Raw genomic sequence first — 15,921 nt, forward strand, 5'->3', positions numbered from 1 at the left:
ATTAAGCTAGGTTGTAGCTTAAGGGAGAAGAAGAACACTGTAGCACTTCCCATACCAATTGAACACTCTAGGTCCTTGTGGTTTCTCTTTGTAGTGAGGAGTTTTCCCACAAGGATTCTTCCTGAAAAATGGTGTACATTGGTTTTTGAATGAGAATTGTGTATTTGCTTGTCGTTTGATCCAAAGGGGATGAATAGTGTTGACTGCCAGGTTTTGTCCGTTGTGTGTTGTATACCCCGGGCTCCCCAACAAGATGGAGGCTCAACCAGTTTTAACTATCTCAAAATGTTTTGGGCATTTTGCATGTCAACTAGATTGGGGGTATCATAATTCTTATCATATAGTACAAACATGGCATTAAAATCCCTGCTTTCACTAAGGCAGTTTCTGCTGCACCGCTTGGTTCATCTGGAAAGCAAGATGCAATTATATCTTCAAAAATGAAGTGCCTAATTTTAATATTATTGCTTCAAGAACTGTCACTCATGCTAAAGAATTCCTCTCCTCAGCTAAGCCTCAGCCAGGTAAGAATCTAATTATCTCTATTGTCTCCATTGCTGATGGTCCTTTTATTTTTACTACTGCCAGCTTGGCATGATGAGAATGCCGAAAGTGGAGCGGGCTTCTTTGTTTCAAACTCAAGACTTTCCATCATTTTGGCGGGCTGCAGTTCTTTTAGGGCCTCCTCCAAGATTGATGTAGAAGCTAATTCTTTGGCAGTGGCTCTTACTAGCATCATCAACTCCAATATTTCAGTCTAGCACATTTTCCTTCCTTTTCATGATCTTCTGGTTGCTATCAATGCTGGTCAATACTTAAACGATTGGAGATCTGATCACTGGATTGATACCATTTCAATGTCTGCTCATGAATTTCAGTTGGAAATCCTAGGATTCATGTGATTCTAAGAAACAATGTTGGAGCCGCCTCCAAGCTGGCATTGCATGGGTCTAGTTTGCATAATATCTCTCTATTTCTTCAAGGCCGGGACTTGCCTAAGTGGATCATGAAATCTTTTGTGCGTGATGATTTTAATTTTAGTTAGCTCTTTTTCCTTTCTATCTTGTAGCGTAATGATGGTTTCCTGTCTTTCTTTGTTGATCTACGTTTCTTCTTTTTCAATAAATTAACCTTCATGCTCTTTTTTTTTTTTTTAAAAAAAAGAAAATCTCAACATTAGACCCAAGGTAATTGGGTATGACAATTCCTTTTCTCAGCCAAAAGTCTGGTTTAAGGAGAGGGGAATTGGGTTCGTAGATAGCGGTTAACATCCAAGGTTAACATCCAACTAGAATGATCATTAACGTTGGAGAACTAGATAGAAAGACAATAGGTGGCGAAGTAGATCACCTTCACTTTAATCAGCGAGTTATTCCACCGAATTATCATTTCTCTTAAAGAACCTTGGGATGGCTTGAAGCAAATTCATCAAGTCTGGAGCCAACTGAAGAATCTTATGTCAATATATTTTGTTGGGCATATGTGTGCATATATATATATATATATATATATTCTCTTATGATATCAGTAAAATACTGTCATATCTAGGAATGTATTTTTGATGGTGAGGCAATTGAAATACAATGGAGCTTCACTTTGAAGAAATGTAATGGAGTCTGAAAGTATATGATGCTTAAGCTTGTGGAATGCTCTTCGCAGTCACACTTTCTTCATAACAATTTCCTACTATATCTTGGCTAACTTGCTTTTCATACTCACAAGCAAAATCAGAAATATCTGGGATCCTTTCTTTGTTTTCCTTGCCCCACAAGAACAAGTAAAGACTGATGATGACGATAATTCCTCCCAATATGCTGCAAAGCAGAATAAGACTGTTCAGCAATTTGCATCCACTAGTATATATAGTAGACAAAGCAAAAGAAGACAGTTTAGAAATTTGCATCCACTTGTATAGCAGACAAATGAATTTATAGATGTTTAATACCTTCCCGTATACAATCGTTCACCTAAAACAAAGTATACAAATGAATGAAATTTATAGATGTTTAATACCTTCCCGTATACAAATGAATTTATAGATGTTTAGTGCCACCATTATTGTTGAAAGAGGATTGAACATTGTTACAAAAACAGGTCCTTTTTCTTCAGTGCACCACAACTGAATGAAAATTATCAAACCAGAGCAAACTATTCCTTGCAGAAAATGAACATTGTTGTCTGCTGATTTCTGCCTATTTCTGTTGAAAGTACTAGATTTCTTACCCTATATAAGATGCTCCAGAGCTTTATGTCAAACCCGACAATCCATGCCGCTGGTTTATGCTCTACACATGTTGTGAAAATTGCTGACTGTGCTCCTCCGATAAAGCTCATCCATGTAGTCAGTGAAAGTTGAGCCGGATACTTCTTCAGTGTGAATGCCTGCATTGCTCATGAAAGATCAAGCAAAACAGCAATTGAATTTATAAATAAAAAAAAATTGTTATATAGTGACAGTCAAAAATCCGTCATGAAAACCTCAGTTTCTGTCACTATAGCCATTTTCATGCTATAGCGACAGCTATAAACCCTATTGCAACAGTAAAATTTTCGTCAAATTATCCCTCGACGCTATAGGTTTATATTGACAAAAATTAAGTCTATTGCAATATCCCCTTGGCATATACTGACAGCATAGAATATGTTGCTATAACTTATACTAACAGAAATGTCCGTCACTTTATCCTTATTCTTAAATAATTCTAAAAGTTTTTACTGACGGATAATATCGTCAGTATAGCTATAGGGATGAAATTTTTAAAAGTTTTTAGTGACGGATAATACCGTCAGTATATCTATAATGTTGAAATTTTTAAAAATTTTTATTGATGGATAATACCGTTACTATAGCTTTAGTGAAGAAAATTTTAGAAGTTTTTACTGACGGATAATACCGATAATACCGTTACTATAGCTTTAGTGAAGAAAATTTTTTTATAACTTTACGGCCAAAGAAGGCTTCTGAATCAATTGCAATGTAGTATGTTTACTTTGTCACTGCATAGCACAATTATTGCCCGCCTTGCTTTGCATCATGAATCCTATGTTATTTAATTACAAAACACAATTAAAACAGTAAAACAAAACCCAATATCTAACAGTAACATAGTAAATATCATATAAGAAGACAGAGACATAACACTCACATTGATAACTCAGCAATCTTTGACAGCATTAGGCCATGAAAATTTTCAAACATATTACTACCAAGTGTATGGGTAGTGAATTTCATCAAAAGAAATCAACTAAAACTAGAAGCTATCACCAGTCCTCTCGCAAGTCCAGCATCTGAAAGAACAGAATCTTGAAATGTCAAAGAAGAATTCTATGCAATTTAAGTATAATAGCACAAAAGAAATTAAACATAACCAAAACTTTAGAGTCTAACAGTACCACAGTATATATCCGAGAAGAAATGTAAATCCACAAGTGCCACATGCTGCTTTGTGGAAATAACACTCTCATTGATAACTTAAGCAAGTTTCATGACTCTACAGCATGCAAAAGTTTCAAACATATTACTGTCAAGTGAATCGATAATGGAATGCAACAAAGAAATAAGTTAAAGCTAGAAGCAGTCACCGGATCATTTCACAAGTGAAAGTGTCTCGAGAGAAGAATGAAATCTGAAAAATGTAGACCAAGAATTCCATGCTATTGAAGTATAAAACACATGAAACATTAACCGGAACAACTTACATTATCAGCTAACAAGTACACCAAATATCCATAATATATGTAAATCTGCAGGCACAACATTATGTTCACAAGTCGAGTGTCGATAGAAGAATTGAAGCTAAAAATGTAGAAGAACCATTGTTTGGAGCTCCTCTGAGTCCAAGAACGGAGGTGACCAAGTTGTATATCTGAGTATTCTCAAATGGTGGAACCTTCCTCCCTCTCTCAAACTGAGGTCCATGAGCCACAAAAATGCTTTCTCATTGAGAGCAATGCATTGTCATAGCTATGGTCCCCTCCGCATATATTACTCATCGGTCTCTTTGGCACCAATTTGTACCCCTCATCCACAAGGCCGACAATAGGGGGAATCCGATAGTGATCTCCAAAACAATTAAATAATGAATGACAAAAATACATCTCAAAGCAGAATACATCTCTGATATTTCTGCAAAAACGAGGAAAGGTTCCTTTGTCTCAAACAGAATACATCTCTCATATTTTTCTAACTTTATTCTTTCATCTGCTTCTAGTTTCTATAATAATAATAATAATAATAATAATAATAATGATGAATGACAAAATCTAGACAGCTTTTCATGCATGAGATATAAAACTTCATTAACCAATGAGCAAAGGAATATAATATATAATATACCTAACGGACACATGAAAAAAATATGATCCGAAGCCTTATGATCTGAAGTTTGAAAGATATATGCTCGCTATAATGCTAAGTTGTAATATTGAATGAACAAGAGATAAAAGCAACGACAACTTGCCGACTCCCTAAACAATATAGACAATGGATTGCCAATTTCTCCTACTAGCTAAAACAGATAAATAATAAGCAAGATTAATTTAATTGGAAAGGTAAGCGAGTTATCTCCGGTATCGCCTTTTTAGTTATCAACTTCAATATATGATCATCCCACATCATCAATTGACAAAAATTTCGGGTCGAGGTTAAGTCGCATAAAATTTTTAAAAAGCAAAGACCAAAGACCATCACTCTATCTAACAAAAACCACCACATAAAGCGATCGATGTGGCATCCATTTTTCCATTCTTCTTAAAAAAATTTCACCAGTAAACTATACATAGATATGCAACTTACCAGTCAAACAAAAAACCTATCGTTAATCCAATCGCTAAAATGTACTCAAGAAAGCTAGTGAATTTCACGTCATTAACAAAATATACAAAAAATCAGGCTTTCAATTCCCTTCCAATCTTTCCATTCAACAAGCAAAACACACAAACCAAATGCAATCATCCAAATGAAAGAAGAAACCACTATCCATTACCAATTCATTTAAAAACTAGGATTTTAAACCACTACAACAGTTCCACGCCTACAACTCAACCAATTCATAGGACACTCCATGACCCGGAGCGAACAGAAACCCTAAATTTTCAAGCACAACAACAAAATCCATCCCAAACGCCCTAAAAAATTTCCATTTTTCAACAAATCCAAACAATCCAGTCCCCAGGCCACAAGATCTTCACAATTACTAAAATCAATCTTTAAAAGAGAACAGAACCCCTATGCAACACATGAAAAATCTCCAAGAAGGGCAAAAAGATAAAAAAACCTCGAAAAAGAAAAAAATCAAGATCCAAATCAAAAACAATAAATTCAACCTAAAAAACCCAAAAAAATAAAAAAATCCAGACAAGAAACATCACTATTCACAGCCCTCATCAAAAAGGGGATCGATAAGACGAGACCGGTTGATCTAGTGCTAGAAACACGCCGAGAATCAACACCGATAGAGCAATCGGGAGATCGGGGATTTAGGGGCTTACATTGGCGGGATCGTGAGGGCGGTGAGGGCGGAGCAAGAGAGCCGAGATCGCCGGGAAGAACCAGTGGGGTCGAGAACCAACCAAGTCCTCTCGCCTTCCCACTACCGCTCATCACTCACTCTCCCACTCATCATCACTCACACACACATCACTCACTCTCTCTCTCTCTCTCTCTCTCTCTCTCTCTCCATCCCTCAACAACCATCACTATCGGCCTCCTCACTCCATCCCTCAACCACCATCACTACCGGCCTCCTCATCTCCATCTTTCTCTCGCTCGCCTCTCTCTCTCCATCCCTCAACAACCATCACTACCGGCTTCCTCACTCCATCCCTCAACCACCATCACTACCGGCCTCCTCATCTCCATCTTCACTGCCCTAAACCACTACTCTCACCGGATAGAAATGCCCTAGCTAATGGAGTATGAGGATTTATACCTAGATTTTGATTGTCCGGCCGTGACGGAGTTTTCCGAAGACCTTCGTTCGCGCTTGATTCCGACTGAGAGGATGGATGCATGGAAGGGTTCAGAGAAAGAGACTGAAGGGTGAGCTGTTGAAGAATTATTTAGACATTTTTTTAATATGTTAAACCAGTAAAAGATTAGGGTAAATTTCGATGTTAAATAACTAGATTTATAAATTTTAATGAATTATTAAAATAATTGTACATGTAACACATTCAATTTTTAAAACAAATATAATATATATTGTCTAAAACATAACTTTTATAATAATTAATATTATTAGTAAAATAACAATTAAAAAACTATTTTTATAAATGTTTATTTTCATATATTTTAATAAAATATATTTTTAATATAACTACATATATTTTAAACATAACTATTAGCAAATGTCGAATTTATTCTGATATTTATAAAATTTTATTAGGATGAACCATTTATAGTTACACAATTTGACCGTCACTATATATAATAATCAATATAGCAATATTTATACCAATAGAAAAATAGGTGTCATTAAATGCTTAATTTCTTCTAACAGTTATAAAATTTCGTTAGTATAAATAGTCTATACCTACAAAATTTGACCGTCATTATAGATAAGCATTGATATTAGCTATACTAATGGAAGAATATGCATTTGTAAATATTTGATTTATTCTGATAGTCAAAAAATTGTGTTGGTATAAAAATTAGTCATAGAATATTTTTCTCTATTCGCAATTTTTAAATTATTATTGGTAAAAAAGTCTATAGCTACTGAAATTTGATCATCACTATAGATATATATAGTTATGGAATTTGATCGTCACTATAGGTAATAGGCATAATACAATAATAGCTATACTGACATAACTAAATCCGTCAGTAAATATCTAGTATTATTGGTAAAAATAGTCTATAGCTACGGAATTTGACCGTCACTATAGATAAAAGTCAGAATACAATAATACTATACTAACGGAGCGAAATTCGTCAGTTGATATCTTATCTATTCTGACAGTTCTGAAGTATTGTTTGTAAAAACAGTTTATAGCTATAAAATTTGACCGTCACTATAGATAAGTGTCGGTATATGGCAATTTTTTTGTAGTGTTAGCTTCAATTTTCTTTATCTTTGCTCATCAATTAATCAGAGTAGTGGGGATTACCTGCAAAACATACGACATAGACCATGTTATGCAGCTTGGCACACCAAGAATGGACCCTTTCAGCCAATTTTCATGGATTAAACTGCTTCCCATATGAATTGGCGCACTCCATAAGCTCCTAAAAGACTTCCCTTTATACAATGTCATTGGTGTAACTCCTGATAAAGATGCCAATGTTCCAATTAACTTTGCCATCCCTCGAGGATTCTTTACATCTAATTTTTCCAATCTACATGGAAACATATGGTTGACAAGAAAAAAAAAAATCACCGCCTATTTGTTTTCGAAACATTAAATAAACAATTGGCATACCTAAGTAAAATGGCAATGATAATGTCAAGGAGGAAACGGTGTTGACCATCGAAGCAACAACGGTCGGAGACGTATATGTCAAGCTCACAAAGTATGCGTTAAGAGTTAAGCTGACTCTGTGAATATTGAGTCATAGTCAAATTTTGGTTTTAAATATCGTATTGAACATCTTTTTAATTAATTACTTAGCATGAATCAGAATACTCACCTAAGTAATGAAAGAATGAATAATTCAACAAACAGTGTCCGTGTCAACCTTGGCCTTGTTTCCCTACGAGAGAAGAAAAAGCGATCTGATGGAGCTATATCGACAGAATTGTATGGATCATGAATATAAACAAAATAAACCTTCCAAGAAAAGTGGTGAAAGGAAGCATGATGAAACTCGAAACTGCATGCCGATATATTATGAAAACATGAGGATTCAGTCCTTGATTAAATTAAGCTTCTGTGATGAAGTAGAGAAATGTGTAGCCAAATTGAGTTAGAACCATAAGAAGATGTGGCGTGAACTTCCTGAAAATGCTTCTAACATCTCCAATTTTCCAAACCATTTGTAGAGTTTTTTCGTATTCTCAAATCTATCTCTGAGTATAATGTGCAAGAATACTGGTTATTATATAGTGATGAGTTCATTCTCTTTTTTTTTTTCTCTCTTTTTCTGATTATTCATATTGCACATTGATGGCAAAATTCACCACTTGGAAATCCACTATCAGGAATAGAACATTCTCTTCTAAAGAATCCAGGCAATTTGAAAGCAGAGCATACTATAGTGGAAGCTTGAACTGGAATTCCTTCAAGAATTTGTTAGAATTTTATAATTTGCATGAGTGGGCCCTATGTTGGAAGATGTGGACTTGCGTTCATGTGCATCTATGAACTTAGAATGGGTGTCAAAGGGTCCAAAAGCCCAATGACTTCACCATTCCTTCTCCTATATATGCACATGACACTTAGTTAGCAAATCCAATGTGGGATTTTTTTTTAGTTCCAACACCCTCTCTCAAGCTCAACTTGGTTGTTTTTCCTATTCAAAGTTAAACTTGCTTGGACTTGTACACCAAGCACCCGTGCCTATGTCTCAGAGGTCCATTCATATGCATCTATGAACTTAGAATGGGTTACTTGTCAAAAAGCTTCAAGGGTTAATGACTTCACCATTCCTTATCCTATATATGCACATGACACTTTGTTAGCTCATCCGACACAGGACTATTTTTCAGTTCCAACAGTATTGCCCGCTTGATCAACCTGTCTCCCAATTTCCAAAAATAATATGGATTCCATAGAGACAAAAAAAATAAAAAAATAAATAAATAAATAAACTTCAGTTTTCCAACTGATTAAGCTGAAACTTAATAATAACCTTAAAGACACAAACAAGAACTTCAACCTTTCCAAATGTTTTTAAGTATGAAAACTATTAATCCAACGGGCTTAAATATCTTCTAATAAACCATTGAAAAAACAAGAAAAAACTCCTTTATTTCGTGGAAAGGCAATGCAAGGTCAGCCTCTACACCTCCTTCACCGTCACTTCTCTCTGTAAAGGACACAACCCCTATCTTCTCTATCGACACAATCTCCACCTTCTTAGGCTTCCCCTAACCAAACTCAACCTAATAAACACCCAACTTTAGCAATATTGCCAACATCATTACACTCTCAGAGGCATATTTAACTTATCAGCTCCCTCCATCACTCCCTCTTCCAACCCTTTGATCACTTCCCAAATTGCCTCAGTCGTCACCAATCTTTTCTCTTCGACAACCTCATTTCTCTTAGCTTTAATGCAACATATGCTTAAATAATTGCCGAATTAATTTGTTGACAAGGCATGCTCAATTCTTTCTCTACAACCAGCGACGAAACCAAAATAGTCAGTCTTCTTAATTGTCTCTTTTCTTGTCTTAACCAAACAAGACCACATGTATCCGCATGCCAAAGCGTATTCCAAACAATTCGACAAAGTCTTCCTTTTCATCTTCTCCACCCTCTTCCCTTCCAAACACAAATGTAGCAAGAACTACATCATTGCATCCATGGGATCCCATTTCTCAAGCACATCACCACTCTTAAACTCTTCCAACTTATCCATGAACAATCTCTCGAGGCCTCTATCATCCCTCGCCTTACTTAGGTCTATAAAGGGGTAATACCATTGAAAAGCCAGTGAGCTCACCGATCCTATGAACCGCCGACCATGTCTTCATGAAATGAGTGTAAGTAGCACCATCACCAACACCATGATGCATTGTTGTTCCGATGCTAATGTCGGAGTTTGGAAAGATTGTGACTTGAATAGCAAGCGCTTGTCTTTTTAATGAGTTTAGGAAGCCAGACATGAAATCTTGACATCTCACTTGCATAATCACTAGAGAGCACTATTGGATGTGAGTCCTATGGGTCCTGCAACTTGAGTTGTTTATCATTTGTTTTGATTCCCATGGGTCCCCGGGTGGTCCCACATGTCTAGTACACTCAAACCAAACTACTCCATTTGGTTTAGTCCCACATCAGATAATGAGAGGTTTTTTGGTGATTTCTTTGCTATATATATGTATCCAACTAAGAACCCTTGACACACACTTACTTACTTCATCCTCTCACATTTTCCTTCTACCGGGTGTGGCTTTTGTGTACCTGGAAAACCTTGGTGTTCTTGTTCTTATTCCTTGATTTCTTGCCTAAATCTTGTGGGTGCGCTTAGAATACCTCGATGCCTAACGTGCTAGGCGCCAAGAGTTCATCCTTCTCGCGTTAGTGTATCCTAGAAACTCGGAGTGAGGTAGGCAAATCTTGTAGGAGGTAGGCCAATTCAGCGTTAGGGCAGTGCTTATTCACGCTACTCCCATGCTAGAGATTTATGAACTTTTAACTTGATTATTGCTGTATTTTCATGCTTGCTGCGAAATAAAAAAATATGGCATAATTTTATTATGTAGGAATTGCAAGTGATTATTATAGAAATTGTGGAATATTTTATTCTTAAAGAATGAGTGTTTGGTTAACAAAATAAAAAAAATTACGGAGACTGACCGGTCGATGACTGAACCACCATTGGACTGGTGGCCGGTGGCCGGAGGTTGGCCGGACCATCGGTGGACCGCCGGTGTGTCACTGGAGGCAGGTTGGACCACCGATGGGCCTTCGGCATGTCACCAAAAGGTCGGCCAGCCGGTGGACTAGTGGCTGGTTACCAGAGGCCAACCGGGCCCAGGTAGACCTCCGGCTAGGGGTGGCAATAATCTGTCCGGGTCCGTCGGCCCGATTTTGTTCGGCATGGAATAAACTGGGTTTGGACAAAAATTTTAGTAATACGGGCCGAGTCCGGACATAGTCATGGCTGTCTGGATTTAAATTCGGGCCAGGTCCGGTCCAAGAAATTTGGACAACCGGGCATTTATATTTTTAAAATTTCTTATATATATAATGTTAAGCCCACTTGCTTAAGCCCATGTTTTTTTATTGCTAATTAAATATAGTTCAATATTTAAATGATTGTTCATAATTCAAAGCCCAAGCCCATATATGATTGTTTTTTTTTATTTCTTATATATATATATATATATATATATATATATATATATATATATATGAATGATTGTTCATGTTTTTTTATACATTTCAAGCCCAAGCCCATATTTTTCTTACATATTTTTAAATTTCTTATATATATCCGGACAACCGGGCCTTTGTTCATAATTGTCATTGAAATGTATATTAAATGTCCGGATTTGAATGTATATAGTTTAGTATTTAAATTAATTTTAAATGTATATTACAAAATTCAAATAAAATTCGGACATTCGGACAACCCAGTTTTGAAAAAAAAACCGGGTCTAGGCAAGTCACACTTGTTTGGATTTAAAACCGGGCTGGGTCCGGGCATCTAATTAAGTTACTTACAATAGTAGTTGTCCGGACCCGGATTTTTGCCACCCCTACCTCCGGGGGGTCCTCGAAGGTAGGCCGGACCGCCGATGGACCAATGGCCAGTGGCAGGATAGGAAAAGAGAGAGAGACTTTTTATAATGAGAAAAATATTCCATTCTTAGTGGAATACTTTTTTATGTCATAATATCTATATTATGCTATAATTTTATACTCTAAAATAAGTACCCAAATAACCAATATGGCATAATTCTCAGAAAATATTAAATTATGGCAGATTGTACGGATTATGCCATAATTTTGGCCTATCCAAGTAGGCCCTTATTTGTAGTATTTGCATGCTATACGAAGTATATTTTCCTATAATATAATGATGAATTGTGTTCTTATGCATACTTTGTTTAGCTACAAGTGTATTTCTGTATTGTCATATTTCTACATGCATATTCTCTCATGCTATATTCTGTACATATAATACTGTAGAGGATATTTTCTTACCCAGAATATTGTAGACTTTATTCCTGTACGTAAAATCTTGTATGCTATATTTATGTCTGTAAAATTCTGCATACTATATTTTCATATGTATTAATGGACAGTATAATATTTTTTGCAAGTTTATTCCTGCAATTTCTTTCAATATTTCTGAATCCTGAAAACCTTAAACTTTTCTTGTGTCTCATTAGTAGCCATTGAACTTGATTAATGTACACTTCACACACATGTATGCACAATCTGATACCTCTTGTAGACTTGTCAAGAAAAACTTCATTCCACCCAAATGGCAAGTAAATGTGCTTAAGATGGGTGAACCCTCTTCTGGGACTCACTTTAGGTCAGTTTCTTTCATTCATTCTGTCAATTTGACTTATCAAACCTAGAGTGGTTTCTTGATTCTGGTGCTAACATCCACATCTGTGCTGAATGTTTCTAATTCTCCACTTACTGGGTCTTAAGTGAAGGATGTGTGACTCTTGGAAACGGGTTGGTAGCACATGTGCTAGGGAGAGGATGGATTGATTTGAAGATGACTTCTGTAAAAGTTCTCACGCTATTAGATGTTCCACATGTACCCGACATTAGGAAAAATTTGACTAGTGATTTCCTTTTGATTAAGTCTGATTATAAGATTATACTTGAGTCAAACCGCATTGTAATCTCTAGAGGTAATCTCTTTGTGGTAAAGGTTTTGTATCTGGTGGTCTGTTCAAACTCAATGTATGTTAGCTTTCTGTTTATCTGTTAATAAAAGTTCTGATTATACTTCTTCATCATTTATTGTCTTAAATGTTGAGTCTTGTGATCTTTGGCATGGAAGATTGAGTCATGTGAACTTTGGAACCATTAGAAAGTTGATGTACCTTGAACTGATTCCTAAATCCAAGATTGATCAAGGTTATAAATGTTAGTTATGTGCTTAAGCCAAATTATTCAAGAAACCATTTCCTCACATTAACTGAAACTCTGATCTTCTTGATTTGATCCACAGTGATATTTGTGACTATTGTAGACTTCCTAATAGAGCGGGAAATAGTTATTTCATTACTTTTATCGATGATCATTCCCGATTCTATTATACCTACTTGATCAAATCCAAAGATGAAGCCTTTAGCAAGTTCATGATTTTCAAAGCCGAAGCTGAGAACTAACTATGCAAGAACATTAAGATACTTAGATCTGATAGAGGTGGAGAGTATACTTCTAACACTATGTCTTTCATTATATGAACAAAATAGAATTGTGCATGACTTTACTACTCCTTACACTCCTAAGTCCAATGGGGTTACTGAAAGGAAAAACATGATATTGATGAACATGGTAAATGCCATGGTATTAACTTCTGGTGTACCCAAAAACTTGTAGGGGAAGGCTTTGCTCTCAACTCTCTTTATCTTGAATAGGATTCCTTTTAAGGACCCTAGCACAACACCCTATGAACTTTGGAAAAGAAGAGCCTTACAGCTCAACTACTTCAAAGTGTGGTGTGTCTAGCTAAGGTCAAAATCCTTAATCTTTGAACCTGGAAGATAGGTCCCAAAACCCTAAATGCAGTGTTTGTAGGGTTCAGACAGAAAGAGGGACTTAATTACTTTGACACCTACTCACCAGTTGCTCGCACCACCACCATTAGGATTCTTGTAGCACTTACCTCTGCTTTCAGTCTTGAAATCCATCAGATGGATGTAAAGATTGCTTTCCCAAATGGTGATTTAGAGAAAGAAATTTAGATGGAGCAACCTAAAGGCTTTGTTGTCCCTAGACAAGAGCACAAGGTTTGCAAACTTGTAAAATCTCTTTATGGACTTGCAAATCTGTTGCTACACCTTTTGATCCCAGTGTACACCTTAAGAAAAACAAAGGTGAACCTGTGAATCAAGATCTCTATGCTCAGATCATAAGATTCCTGATGTATCTATCAAACAAAACCAAACCTGACATTGCATATTCTGTATCTAGATTGAGCAGATATACTAGTAACCCAAATCAAGAACACTGGTTTGCTCTTGAGAGGGTTCTTAGATTCCTAAAAGGCACTATGTCTTTTAGATTGAGGTATACTAGATTCCCTCATGTGGTGGAGGGATATACAGATGCTAACTAGGATATTTGACTCAGTGAATCTTAAATCCACCTTGGACCAAGTATTCCTACTTAGAGGAGGAGCTGTCCAATGAAAATCTGCTAAGCAGAAGCTCAATGCTAGGATCACCATGGAAGCTGAATTGATTGCGCTTGATTTTACATGTACTGAGGATGAGTGTATTAGAAATTTAGTTTATGAGATTCCTCTTATGTCTTCTCCTATGCCTCCTATTATTATACATTGTGATTCTAAATTTTCTATTAAACTATGCAAGTGTGAAAGTACTAATGATAAAATGAACAGACATATGCGGTTTCGCCACAAGATAGTATGGAGACATCTGAAGCACAACATTGTGAGCATTAATTACATAAAGTCAGAGCTAAATCTAGTGGATTGTCTAACTAAAGGCTTATCGAGACAAATGATAGCTAAGGCATCGAGGGGAATGTGGCTTATCCTGTAAAGGTCAATAATAATAGTGACCCTACTTCTTTGAATGAAGATCCCAGGATAGAAGTTACAAGGGGAAGCTATTGATTGGTTAACTGGGAGAGCACCCTGCATATATTTTGAGATATGTATATTTTATTACCCCATTGCTATGATGAGTGCTCTCATGTAGTGGTTTAAGGTTGGGCATAGCTATTAATGAGATCAAAGGCTGGTTAAGAAAGATATTATATTCTAGATATCTCTGGAGATCTCACCTATGTGGAGATAGCTGTTAGGCCTTAGTTATGAGAGTAAGTGGGCCAATTCTCTAATAATCTCCATGAAATGATATGAAGCGTGTGGCCAATAACGCACCCACCCTGTTTATCTGAGTGAAATCATGATATCATCATTAAAGTTGAATTATGATTCAAGGAGTTGTAGTTTAAGAACTCTGTTCACTACTGTCTCTATTAGTTGAAAACTCTGATGAAGGGTTAAGGTTCAAGTCTTCAAAGACACCTAGCTTGATCTAGTGAAAACCCTAGATTTAGGCTGTTCTTACCTTTAATTTTCTTTTGATCATATTTGACCATATTATGAGATTCCTTGGTTTATTTCTCATTGTTGTTGGTCATACTTAGGTTATGAGTGTAGTGGCGGATTGTTGGATGTGGGTCCTAAGGGCCTACAACTTGAGATATTTATTATTTGTTTTGATTCCCATGGGTCCTAGGGTGGTCCCACATGTCTGGTACACTCGAACCAAACTGCTCCATTTAGTTTAGTCCCACATATGATATTAAGAGGGTCTTTGGAGATTTCTTTGCTATATATATGTATCCAACCAAGAACCCTTCACACACACTTACTTACTTCATCCTCTTAGATTTTCCCATCTCCTGGGTGTGGCATTTGTATACTTGGAAAACCTTGGTGTTCTTGTTCTAATTCTCTAGTCTCTTGCTTGAATCTTGTGAGTGTGCTTGGAATACCTTGACGCTAAACGTGCTAGGCACCGAGAGTTCATCCTTCCCGGGTTAGCATATCTTGGCACTTGGAGTGAGGTCGGCAAATCTCGTATGAGGAAGACCAATTTAGCGTTAGGGTAGTGTTTATGCATGCCTACCCCATACTAGTGATTTATGAACTTTTATTTTAATTATTGCTGTATTTTCAATGCTTGCTAAAATTATATCTTTGATCTCTAGAGAGGCAGTAAGCACTGCCCTAAGGCTGAATTGGCTTTCCTGGGGTAGGCATTAGGGCAGTGAATGAAGTCATAGAAGAAGACACGTTGAACTGGATGGAAGTGAATGAAGATGACATCAAAGAAGGTGGATGGAACTTGGAAGAACTTTGGTGGTGTCGCTACCGGCGAAGGGTGGAGGAGAAATATTCCAAGTTTGGAGGAGCTGGGTAGCGGGTAAGTGAAGTGGAGCCATTGGAAGAGAAAGTGAAATGATGCTAGATGTTTTGAAGGCTGCTGAATGATGAATGGTGGATCTAAAACATGGAAATATATGTTAGTATATGCTTTTTTGGTTTATTTTGTGGACTGTTCATAGTTTTTCAAGGGCATG

The 15,921-nt window shown here is 36.5% G+C and overlaps 1 pseudogene; it reads right to left on the reverse strand.

The window, feature by feature from the left end:
- Positions 1 to 1,500: 1,500 nt before the first annotated feature.
- Positions 1,501 to 7,957, reverse strand: LOC120270244 (annotated as a pseudogene).
- Positions 7,958 to 15,921: the final 7,964 nt, after the last annotated feature.

Source organism: Dioscorea cayenensis, chromosome 10, assembly GCF_009730915.1.
Source record: "Dioscorea cayenensis subsp. rotundata cultivar TDr96_F1 chromosome 10, TDr96_F1_v2_PseudoChromosome.rev07_lg8_w22 25.fasta, whole genome shotgun sequence".
Classification (NCBI taxonomy): domain Eukaryota; kingdom Viridiplantae; phylum Streptophyta; class Magnoliopsida; order Dioscoreales; family Dioscoreaceae; genus Dioscorea; species Dioscorea cayenensis.